Below are 12460 nucleotides of genomic sequence, written 5' to 3' on the forward strand. Positions count from 1 at the left end.
CTCCCCCCAACCTGCCCCAGCTGTCCAGAGACGTGCAAACAGCGCCCGGGACACAGCAGTGCTGCCTTGCCCCGCGGCTCTCAGCACCAGTTCTGATGTCCCTGGGCGGCCCGTGCGAGGACTCATGGAAAATTACTGGGGTTCTCAGCCTCTGGCTGAGGAACCACTGCCCCCGGGGGCCGGTTGTCCCAAGGGTGGGCTCCAGGTGGCCCAAGAGCTGCTGCATTTTCTCTTCTTTTTGCTGGGAAAGATTTTCCCTCAGCTAACATCTGTTGCCAATCGTCCTCTCTTTTTCTTTCTTTTTTTCCCCTCCCCAAAGCCCCAGTACATAGTTGTGTATTCTAGTTGTAGGTGCTTCTAGTTCTTCTATGTGAGCTGCTGCCACAGCATGGCTACTAAAAGGCGGGTGGTGTGGTTCCAAGCCTGGGAACCAAACCCGGTCCGCTGAAGCAGAGTGCGCCGAACGTTAACCGCTAGCCCATCAGGGCCGGCTCAGCTGCTGCGTTATCTTGCTGTCTGGCTTCCAGGGCCCTCAGAGGAGGCTCACCCCCAGGAGGGACTTGGGCACTGGGAGCCTTGCTTGCTTCCTGCACTCGGCCCCACAGTCCTGCGAAGTGAGAAGAGAGCCAGGGCCTGGGCCAGTGACAAGGGATAACCGCCCCCCACCAGAGTCTTCTGCACCCCACCCTTCTCAGATGGAGCCCGCGGCCCAGGTGAGCTGCTCAGCCTTCACAGACACTGCTGCCACTGTCTACGCCGTCACTCAGTGGCCAGATCAGAGCCACTGCTTCTCTGCCAAGGCCACCGAGACCACCAAGGGGCACAGTCTTCACCCACATCCCCCACCCCCCAGATAGTATCTTCTATTCCCCTGTCAACCATTCAGAGGCCCCATCTTGAGACTTTGCTTCCCCAGGAATTTTGGGAAAAGCCCAGGCTAGACTCAGACGAAACAACCTTCAGGCCCAGCCCAGGAGCCTCCTTCCAGTGACCTCCCTGCTCAGGAGAATCATCTGCAGGCAGGGGTCGGGGAAGTGGGGAGGCTTAATCTTCTCGTCCTGGGGCTCAAAGTTCTCTCCCCAAACTTCTCTGTTGTTCCTGCAGGGGGCGTAGGGGGTCTCCATGCAAGTAAGGCTTCTGGCTGGCTACCCCCAGCTCCCTGGGGGTCCCCGTCAATGTGGATACTGTCCACCTCCCCTCAAGCCAATAGCTTCACAAATGGTCCAAGGAATAGACGTGGATGTTAGAATCATCTGCGGAGTCTTCAAACATCTCAGAGGCCTGGCAATTAGAGCCCAGTCGTGAGGGTGGGCCGGGCCCCAGTAAGGTCTAGCTGGGCAGAGAAGCTAGGTACATCCATCTGTGCAGGGCAGACACCCAACAGTGAGAGAAAGGTGGGCTCAGAGCTGGAGATGCAGACGCCGACCCAGGAAGCAAGATTGCTGTCCCCTCACAGCCTGCGTTAAAAACTAAATAAACAAGAGAAACCTGTGGCTCACTTGTCCCCACAAAGCCTCCGGGCCAAGAAGACCACAGACATCTGTGGACCCCGTCAGGCCACTTTTTATAAATATTACCTTAAAATATCATTTATCTCAATGACTGAGTTTGGGGGCACCCCCTGCCGTTTCATGTCTTACCCTAGCCCTGTCCTTAGCCCATGGGGGGCTGTGATGCCCTCATACAGGAGTTCACAGGGCACCAACACCGGCCATACCACTCTGACAGAGATGGAGTGAGATGCTGGCAAGCCCACTTCCGAATCCCAGCAGACCTGGTCCAAACCACAGTGAACAACAGCCCCCTCTGCTGGCGGACATGAGTGACGGCGCTTCGTGCAATTCTGACTATCGCCTGGCTCATGCCTCCTCTCTTCTAGATGAGACTTATTGAGATACCCAGTCACCCAACTACCCTGCCTCCCGACAGCATCTAACCCTGATCAAAGCCCCATTTCCTTGAATCTCCCCCAAATCATTAACACAAGCCCCAATCCTAGAATAAATCCTTTCTAACAGCCAACTTGAAACACATGTGTTCCTGTGGTCTTCGGCAGGAGGATGTCAGCAAGACACAGGCCAAAGGCTTGGTGGGGGTGCTGGGGGCCCAGGGACACGTGGTCTCAGCCAGTTGTTCTCAGTGGGCCTGCACTGCCACAGGGGATGTTTGGAAATCTGTGGGCACGATTCTGAGTGTCATATGAACGGTGGGGGACACTACTGGCATTGAGTAGGCATGATGGCAGGGGTCTGCAATGTGCCAGAGCATCCCGTGGACTTTCCAATGTCCTGCTGGACACTCAGGGCAGCCACCAACCTGTTTATAATGATCTGGGACCAGAACCTACTTCGGTTTACATCTAAACACAAAATTGTTGTCTTGTTTTTGCATGGTTTGAATATACCAGAATTTTCCAGGAATGCAGCATCGTGCACTCAGGGGAAGACTTTCGTTTAGCTTGGAGTGTTAGCTGAGTCGATCATTTCAAACACATCATCTCCAGGGACAGCGGCCCTGGTTGGTGAGCTGTCTGCTCAGCACTCAGGGGCTGCATTCCTAGGGGGCACATTCACGGCGGTTCTGTGCAGGGGATTCCGTGCACGGGTTCTGGCCTCGACTCCACTCCTGCGCCATGTGCTCCAGTGCAGTCATTGGGAGAGGGGACACACTGAAATACATGGTTTATTGCAGTAGATACTACTGTCCTTTTATTTCTCTTTATTTTAATAAACGCTGCTTTAAATAATAGCAGAATTTACATTCTTTTTTTTTTTTTTTTTTTTTGCTGGGAAAGATTAGCCCTGAGCTAACATCTGTTGCCCATCTTCCTCTCTTGTTTTCCTCCCCAAGGCCCTAGTACATAGTTGTATATTCTAGTTGTGGGTCCTTCTACTTCTTCTATGTGAGCCGCTGCCACAGCACGGCTGCTGACAGAGGGGTGGCGTTGTTCCGTGCCTGGGAACTGAACCCCAAAGCCGAGCGCACCGAACTTTAACCAGTAGGCCATCGGGGCTGGCTCTATTTCTCATATTTTTATAGGGCATTATGCATATTTATTTTATAAAAGTTTGTGTGTAGGAGTGTACATTAAGTATGAATTTCATTTCAGGACAGCAAAAGGGGGCTTATGGACAATTTGGTATAAAGAAGGCGAGTTCTGCTGAGGGGGAGCACCTCCTAGCCAGGCCCTCTAGCCTCCTCTTGCTATTTCCTAGCAGGGGGCGCCCAGTGGCACAGGAGACCCCCGCCTGCACAGTCCCCGTCTCTTCAATCTTAAACCTGAATCGCCACTTTTGAACTTATAAAACCCCATAGGCTGACAACTGTGGTCTCTGGTTTCCCTAGGACCACCTCCCTAAAGCCCCCCCCCCCTCCCCGGCCCAGATGGGGGAGGGTCACCAGGCCCTGGGAGGGGGGACTCACAACTTCCTTATCATCCTACACCTTTCCTGCCCATCCAGGCACCCCTGACTCTTTCCAAGACAATCCATTTCTCTCCAATATTCCCGCAGCTGGAAGGGCTCACCACCGGCCCTGGGGCTCCCGGTCCTTCCCCCTCCTTCCCCCCAGACCCTCCCCGAGCGCATCCCGCACCCCCACCCGCAGTGATGGGAGACCCAGCGGCGGGCACCTCGGAAGCTCAGGTCTGGGTTCAGAGCCCCAAAAGCCCTAAAGCACCACTGTCCTCCCTTGTCTCCCCTCTCACCGCTTCCTCCTCCTCCGGGCCCTGCTGATCCTCCCTCCTTCCCTCCCACCCCGGTAACGTCTCAAAGGGACTTGGTTCCGACTCCAGGAAATCCTGGCGCCACCAGCGTCCAGGTGTGTGGGATCGCCGACCATGATCCCCGCAGGTGCAAAAAAACACCACCTCGCTGGCTGCTGCATTTGCAAACTGACCCCCAGTTTCCACCGATTAAGGGAACACTTCATTTTTGCAGAAAACTCAGAGTTTTTCTTCATTCTTCTCTTCCCTCGGTTGAGTCTAAACCCAGGAGGGGCCCCATGCCCTCCATCTCCTACTCGCAGAGACGTCCTACACGCCCTGCCCTCCTGAAGATAATAAAAGAGCGGCTCACCCTCCTTGAGCTGTTGCTTCTGCACCTGTGGTGTTTCACACATTTTTACTTCATTTAACCCCCACAGCAGCCCTGTGAGATAAGGATCGTCTCCGTTTTTACAAGTGAGCAAGCAGAGACACAGAGATGTCAGGTCAGGAGCCCAAGGTCACACAGCAGCAGAGGGGGACTGGAGCCCAGGGTCCGGTTCCAGGTTCTGCAGACACTCCCCCATTCCTAGCAGCTCTGAGCTCTCTGAGTAGAGGAGGGGGCTCCTTCTCAGCTCCCTGCCGGGTGCTGGGTGGCATAGCCACTGGGGGCATCCAGCTCCACTGGACTCTGGTCCGTAAGTGGACTCAGGTCATTGATGGCTGGATGGCTGCTGTGTGTCCCGCCAGAGAGAGCTGGAAGCAGCCCCACCAAACCTGCAGGTTCCAGAAGGGTCTGGAAGGGCATCCCAAACGTCCTGGGACCACCCACCCCGGGTGTGCGCCAGCCCAGGGGAGCTGGAGGGAGTGGACAGGGGGAGCAGATGTCTGGGAGGGGGGCTTTCAGAGGTCCACACACCCACCCAGGCTCCTGAGAAGTGCCCCCAGGGCAGGGGGGAAGTCAGGGCCTGGGAAGGCCCCTGCCTAGCCTGGGGAAGTCAGGACCCTAGTAAACCCCAGCTCACTCAGCAGGGGAACCTGGATGGAATTTACCTGAAAGTGCCTGGGTGGGGGCTTTAAGTTCATAACAAAGTCAAGTCACCTTTTTGCACAAGGAATTTTTGGGTGAGGGTGAAGTGTGTGTCCACTGCTCATTTGGGGTGTCTGCCCGGAGTGTGCAGCTGCCTCTCACTTCCCCAGGGTCTCTGTGCAGCCTCCCCCAGCCCCACAGTCGTGCCTGGGGGCTGGGTAGGAATACGGAGAGGGATGCGGCTCCCTCAGAGTGCACCGTGTCTGGGGCAGGGGGCTTTCTGCCTTTAATCCTTCCCCCAAGGCTGGACATCTCTTGGTGCAGCCTGTCGGGTGTCGCTGGGGCTGATTCCCAGAGTGACTGGTGAGGATGATCGAATATTCACTGAGCAGCTGGCGTGTGCCAGACACGGATCCAGCACCCGAGATTTGCTAACTCATCAAATGCTCCTAATCAAGCCCACGAGCTGGGGGTGCTACCATCCCCATTCTCGATGAAGAAACAGACACAGGGCCACGTAGGAACTGGTCGGGGATTCTCGGCCAGGAAAACTGAAACACCAACAGCAGGAGGCAGCCCAGGGCTCCGAGCCCTTCTAGAAGGTTGTAGTTGAATTATAGCACCTCCCATAGGTCATTCCTGTCTAATTCATTTTATGAGCCTCAATAGATTTTGGGTAAAGAAATTCAATAGTTAACATGTTCCCAGCCTGTGTAAAGGTTCATTATAATTTGCTAGGTTTAAAAACGAGACGCTGAAATGCTGACACACAAATTTTGAATAATTACTTCTAAGCATTCGTTTGCCAGAAGCCAGATGATTCTGCTCTTGAGTTCTATGTGACCTGCTGGGGGTCGCCAAGAGGTGCGTGGTCTTCCTTGGGAATTTTAACAACATTCTTGGCTCTGAACAATTAAGGTCAATTAAGTACCCAGAGAATGCTAACTGATTTTAACATTTAGGGCTAGGAAGTGCTACAGTGTGGACCAGAAACTTTTTTCTCTTTTCCCAAAGTGCACTGAGTGATTTTTGTATTAGTTCTTACTCTACCAATGAGGAAATTGAGAGAAAGACACAGCCTTGCTCAGGGTCAAATCTGGGACGTGCTAGACCTGTTTGCTGCGCTGTGGGTTATATGTCATCATTGCTGGACTTTGGGCACCCTGGGCACTCAATTGGCACTGACTGTCCAGGGCCCAAATGGCCTTGACACCGCCCACTGAACCTCCCCACCTCCTGATGAGTGCGCCTCTAAAATATTCATCCACCAGTGGCTCACTGTGAATTGAAATAATGAATTGGGTTCCATAGGATCCCAATTTTGATATCAAATAGCTTTCTCACAGACTTGGAAATGGTACACGCTTGTAGAACATTCCAGAACCCATGGAATGAGAACTTTGACTTGCCCAGGAGAAACCAGACTCCCTTGCTGCTGGTGGAAGGGGAGATAAACACTAGGCTTCCCCTGCCCCAATGCACTGTGACCACCGTTAAACCTGGTGATTATTTCCTGTGCTGTTTACATACCTTTTCCTCTCGATTCTAAATATGATTGGTCATTAAAAGTATTGCTTCAACATTTCTTATTTGGCAATGGTTCCTTCCGTGTCAGCTGGGTAGCCGTGTATTGCTCCACAACGTGTTGGATATTCACTGGAATTCATCACTCTATTCTAAGAATTCTTAAACTTTCAGTGGCGTAGACAGGAGGGCTTTTGCTTTGAACTGAGACTCCAATACAGGGTCAAATCAGCAGACCCACTGGGGAGACCCTGCAAGGGAGAAAGATCCGGCATAAAAAGAAGGCTGAGGCCTTGCAGCAGGTCTGACACCTCTGAACAGAGAGGAGAAAGGAAGGACTGGGTGGGTAGAGCCTCAGACCACGGCCAAGTTCAGAGGAGGTCTCCAACAGGACAATGGACAGTCCCCAAACCAAAGTGCCCCTTAGAGGAATCCTGTTGCGAGCAGGAATGGCCTGGCGTGGGGCCGCGGTGGACCCTGAGGGCAGCGGCTGGTGGTGTCAGTCGGCTGTGATCTCTCAGCTTCCATCAGGTCCTCTTGGAGGGACGTCTGGGGCGGGGGGCGGGGTGCACATCTCCAGGGTTGTTGCGGAAACTCCTCCTGCCCTATGTGTTTGCTCGGAGGCCCCTCGGGGGCCTGGGCTGCAGAGGCTGGAAATTCTCCTCTCTGATGTCCACTCTTTGAGGACCAGAGGCACTGACCCTCTGAGCCTCAAAGTCCCCGTTGGCAAAACAGGGACAATTGTACTAGCTGTATCAGAGAGTGTTAGTGGCTGCAAAGGCAAGAGGCGGGCTCCAAAAGACCCTGGGAAGTCCAAGCTGGCAAACCTTGATTGGCCACAATGCTGTGGTGCCAGGCTTCTCCATCCTTCTGAGCTGTGGCACCTTTCTTCCTTGGGTAGTATGTTGCTTTTGAAATGTAAACATGCTTTAAGCTGAGTGAGAGAAGCCAGACACCAACTCTGCATGTTGTATGACAAGTCCAGAATAGGAAAATCCAGGGAGACGGGAAGCAGATTCGTGGTTGCCAGGGGCTGGGGATGGGAGGATGGCAGGGAGTGGCTGCTCATGGGTACGGGATTCCTTTTGCAGGTGATGAAAATATTCTGGAATTAAAGAGTGGTAATGGCTGCACAATTCTGTGAAATACTAAAAAGCAGTGAATTGTACACTTTAAAAGGGTGAATTTTATGGTATATGAATTATATCTCAATAAAAAATATAAAAACCCAAATGTGCTTCTCTCTCTCTTTGTTGAGTTACTGACTTTAGACAATGTCTGACTTTCTGCTCCAAGAATTGAGAGTTTAGTTCTAAGGGCCAAGGTGTGGTCTGGCTCATCTGGTCCTTGATGGCGTTGGTCCTGCCAGGTGGCCTCTGAAGGGGGCTTGTCCCCTTCCAGGTGGCTCCCCACGGAGGGCTCTTCACCGTACCCAGACCCCACTTGGGGCACAGGAATTATTACCTGCTTCTCTCTGGGTAGCTGTCTTTGCCCCTGTTGGCTTGGATGCTGCTGCCTTTCCCTCCTGGATTTTGTGGGGCGCAGAGCCCCCCTCCTTTCCCCCATGCCACAAACCTGCTCCGTTCTCCAGGAGGGGCCGCCTCTCAGCACCCCGCCGTGCACAGCTCCAGTGCCCACTAGAGGGAGCCCCCGGACACCAACATCCCTCTGTCATTGCTTCTCCCTCCCATCCCCACCCCCCAGCCCTCACCAACCAGGGGAATTCTCTGTGATGTGCAGAGATCCCTTTTCCTTCTGATGCCTGCTCTCAGATATGACAACCAGATGAGGAAATTAGGAGAAACAAATCAACTTCCAAGGTCACAAGCCGATAGGTGGCCAGGCTGCCAGTCACTCCTGGCTGTGACTGCATTAACACCTTCCAAGCGGGGCAGCATTGAGCACGGACCCACACAGCTGCTCGCACCGGGGAGCGAGCAAAGAGAGGAAAAGAAATACCTGGGGAAAATCAGTTGATTCTTCCAGAAGAGGACCCTGCCATAGGGTTTGCATCTACCTCTTATCTCATCATCTTCCTGTAGAATGAGGTGGCTGACAAGAGGCACTTACTTTTACTGCCGAGGCCACGGTGATGTTGTCAGTGAAGACTGGCGCCTTGGGTGAGGGGGGACCCACAAGAGCTAACTGCCGAGACCCTGGCAGCCTTGTGTGGGTTCCTGGCACCCGCGCACCAGGAGTCCCCAACACTCATCGCCTTTGGGTGTAACCAGAGGCCAGAGGGCCGGGTGGGACAGCCCTGAAAGCCCCCTCGGGGCACCGTGAGAGTGAGGGGCACACAGGGGTCTGCAGGTCCCACCTTCAGTGGGAGCTCTCTCTACGCACCTGTTTTACATCTTGGATTTCCTTCCGTTTGTGTTTCCAGACAGCCTCTGTGGTTTAAGTTGTAGGTTGTAAGGACGTAAGTATAAGGGCATTTTCCGATTTATTGACGCATGGTTGTTAACGTAGGAAAAACCAGACTATCGATCAGAAGGGAAATGGCCGCACAGATGCTGGGACATCCCGGCGATGGCCCGCCACGCTGTGGTTAAAGCGAGAATGAGGAGCACTGTACCTTCTGGTCTCGTGCACAGTCTGCAACTCGGTACAAGGGAAGGAACACGTGGAGGAGTGTGGGGGCCACGCCCGTCTCCTTCTGGGGATGAATGAACTGTCATCTGGTTGTCCAATCTGGTCACCTCAGGGGTGCGCTTGGGGCAGGTTGGGGGTGAGATGATTAACGTATGTTTTATTTGTTAAAACAAGTGTGTAGAATATTTGTAATTTAAAACCTCTGATAGAGATAATTTTGGAAGCAGTGGGGAAGGAAAGGGGATTTTGATGGAGGTGGTGGGTGGTTTGGGAGCACAGGACAGCGTCTGGGGACAGAGAAACTTGGGCAGGAAGGAGGGACAGGGAGCGCTGGCTTTTCTCTCGGTCCTGTCCCTGCATGCACACCTTCCTCCACACCTGCAAGGGTAACCTCGTCCTCCCCATCACGGCCACACCCAGGTGACGATCCCAGAGTGACCCAGGACCGAGGCCCAGCCTGAACCCCAGTGCTGACCCACATGGTGCCCTTAGAGCATAAAGATCCCCAAAGTTGACTCCTGGGGACATTTGCCATATCTTACTCCTTAGCAAAGCGTCTGGGATGTTTCCCCTGGTCATGGGGACAGACTCCCCCAGGCCACTTCCTGTGACAAATGGATTCTCCTCCTCTGCTCTCAATTCCTCAATGCCTTCTTCCCAAGGTGGGGAGTTTGACGAAGAGGTCAGGAGCCCTGGTTCCCCGGCTACACTGAATTCTGCCTCCACCACTCGCCGTGGGCAAGATATCTCATCCGTCTGAGCCTCAGTTTCCTCATCTGTGAAATGGGGCTGGTGGTGGCTCTCTGGCTCGCTGGCTTGCTCCGAGGATGGTGGGTAAATGAGACAGTACATCAAAAGGCACTTGACATGATGAGGGGGGCTGGAGCTACACTACCATCACTCTTGTTTTTCTTCCCAACCTCATCTGCATCCATTATAACACCGACCAAAGGCATTGCTCCATTAAGAGGGAGGGCCGTGCAAGAAGAAAATACCCCACAGGCTCTGCCAGACCCCAAGCCCCATCCTCCCGGCAGGTCTGAGAGCTGGTGTCGTCGAAAGCAAGAAGGAGAGAGAAAGAGAAATCTGAAAATAACGATGCTTTATTGGATTTATGTCACATTTTCATCAACAGCATCTAATTTCAGAAAACAAAGTTCGAGTCTGCAAAAAATGCACGTACAAATCTTCTAAAGAGATGACTCTACAGAAATATGCCGAGCAGGGCCACGGTCTGGAAGGCAGAGTTAGAAAGCTCACATCCGAGGGTCTGCTCGGTTCTATGTTCCAATGAAGTGAAACAGCCAAGGAGACAAGTGCCCAAGAGAGCCGATGTTACTTTTAAATATATATATATATGTACGTATGTATATATGCTGTATTTATCTACAAAAGTGCAAACCTCTCACAGCGTGCAAGCAACAGCATTTCCTAAAGTAACAAGGCTAAATCAATGGAAAGTTATCGATATAGCATTATAAAAATCCGGGATTATATAATTACATAGTAGATATACAGATAAATGCACATATGTGCACGCTGATTAAAAATGTTACTTGCATTGACTCTTGCTTTAGAAGAAATAACAGAGGAAAAACATTAAGTAGTTGCTCATCAAATAAAAGGCAACGATTCATGACAGATTCAGCTATAATCGGGTATTGCACCAATATGTCCACAAAGGAAAAAACAAATAAACCAGGGTGAGGGGGTCGGTGATAGATATTAATTTAAACATACGGGTTCCACTGAGAAGCCCATCTGGGTTCACCCCCCTCCACGGAGAGCATAACATTATAAACATGGAAATCCATTGTGTGTGGGGTTAGTGGTCCCTTTTATTAGCAATTTGGATGAAAGAACCTTTTGCTACCATTTTTAATCAGCCCATAACTTAAAAACGAGATACCTAGGATGAAGCTTAGGCAGTCTATGCTCCAAAGGTCATGGGAAAGAGACCCCCAGCGTACATGATGACAGAATTGTAAAAAAATGTAAGGGTATAAAACAAAATAGCTACCATGGCCACTGAAACACTGCCAGAAAACCAAGTCCCCATGGTATGGTTCAGATTGGGTCGCGTCTGGGACCTCCAGGAACCCACGAGTCCGGGGCCCTCAGCCTTAAACCTGCACACCCAGTGGTTTCCAGCCTTTCCCTTCAAGGCCTGATCCATTCCACCGAGCAGGAGAGGGGACATTCAGGACTCCCCAGTGGGGAGACAGTTTGGGTGACTTCTCCCCCAGAAATGGAGGGGCCTGCTGCTCCAGCAGAGCTCCGCCTGGCAAACACTGTTTTCTCGTAAGCTCCGTGTGCTGATCCAGGGCTGTGCTAGAAGGAAGGGGTGGTGCTGGACCAGCTGTAGGGCAGGTGGTGTGAAAGGAGACTAGTCCTCTCCCAAAGCTGGCAGCAAGGGCTTCCTCAGCTTTCCCTCAGGGAGATCCGCCTGGGGGACTTGAGAACTGGCCAAGAGCAGGCCGGCAGGGAGGGTCCCCCCTCATGGCTCAACGCTTGCCTGCCGGGCCTCAGCATCTCGTTCCAGCTCACCTTGGTCCCTGCTGCCTGTGAGGAATGACTCCCACCAGGAGAGGTAAGAGCAGGTGACTTACAAGTTCCCCAAATCAGATTTCCTGGCATCAGTGAACACGGGAAATGCCACTGAACTGTATACAATATCAGGGCCCGATTCAAATTCGTGTGCAAAACCTAGGCCAAAAGCACCCAAAGGGAATCAGCGGGGGTCTCTCTCGTTCATTCAGACATGCCAGAGAGGACAGTGCCGCTCTGCTGAGAGAAACTTCTGCCGAACGCAATCATTTTGAGTCTTGCCATTTTTTATTTCTGTGGCTGGGGCTCATGCCATTCCCAAGATCTGACATTCCTGCTCGGGGGCTGAGAGACTGTCTCCAAAACCACGAACCCCAGAGGGAAAGTCACTCGTGCTGGTTGCCCTGGCCTTGACTTGGACTGAAAGGTGGGTGGCCGTGGGGTGCCTCCTGGGAACGCGGAGCAGACTGGGCTGCTGTGGAAGACCCCACGGCTGGCTCAGCCTCTGCGGCACAGGGGGCCCTCAAAAAGCAGAGGCCAGACCCAGCCAGCAGGCCCCATCGGGTGTGTGACAAAACAAGGGCACTTTTGTGCTTCTGTTCCTTTCTCATGGGCGTTACAATGGTCATTATAGTGTGGGAAAGCCCCAAAGCGGTGCCCCCACCGACGACAATCCCTCGCCCGGGCAGGACCTGGGAGCCAGTGTGCATGGACTGTTTTCCCCTTTCTGATGCCAGCGGGCCATTTCTGAAAACAGGAGGCATCAGGGTCTCTAAGCCCCACCGATGCTTGCGTGCGTCGCTTCTATAAACCACGTGTCTGTAAATGCACAACAGCTTTCCCTGGCTGGCTCAGGATGCACTCGAGTCAGCTATAAATTGTCTGTTTGGGGACTGATTCCAAGTTGGCACATTCAGAGATAACATAAAAGATCGGGCTAAGGCGAAACCCTTCTGATTTCTCAAAGATGAGAAAAACAAATGGGGAGGGATAGACAATAGTTACCAGAAAGTTCAGGCTACACCCAGCAGAAGGATGGGCCTCTGGGTGTCATCTTCACACTG

Source organism: Ceratotherium simum, chromosome 27 (assembly GCF_057802395.1).
Source record: "Ceratotherium simum simum isolate JZ-2026a chromosome 27, ASM5780239v1, whole genome shotgun sequence".
Classification (NCBI taxonomy): Eukaryota; Metazoa; Chordata; class Mammalia; order Perissodactyla; family Rhinocerotidae; genus Ceratotherium; species Ceratotherium simum.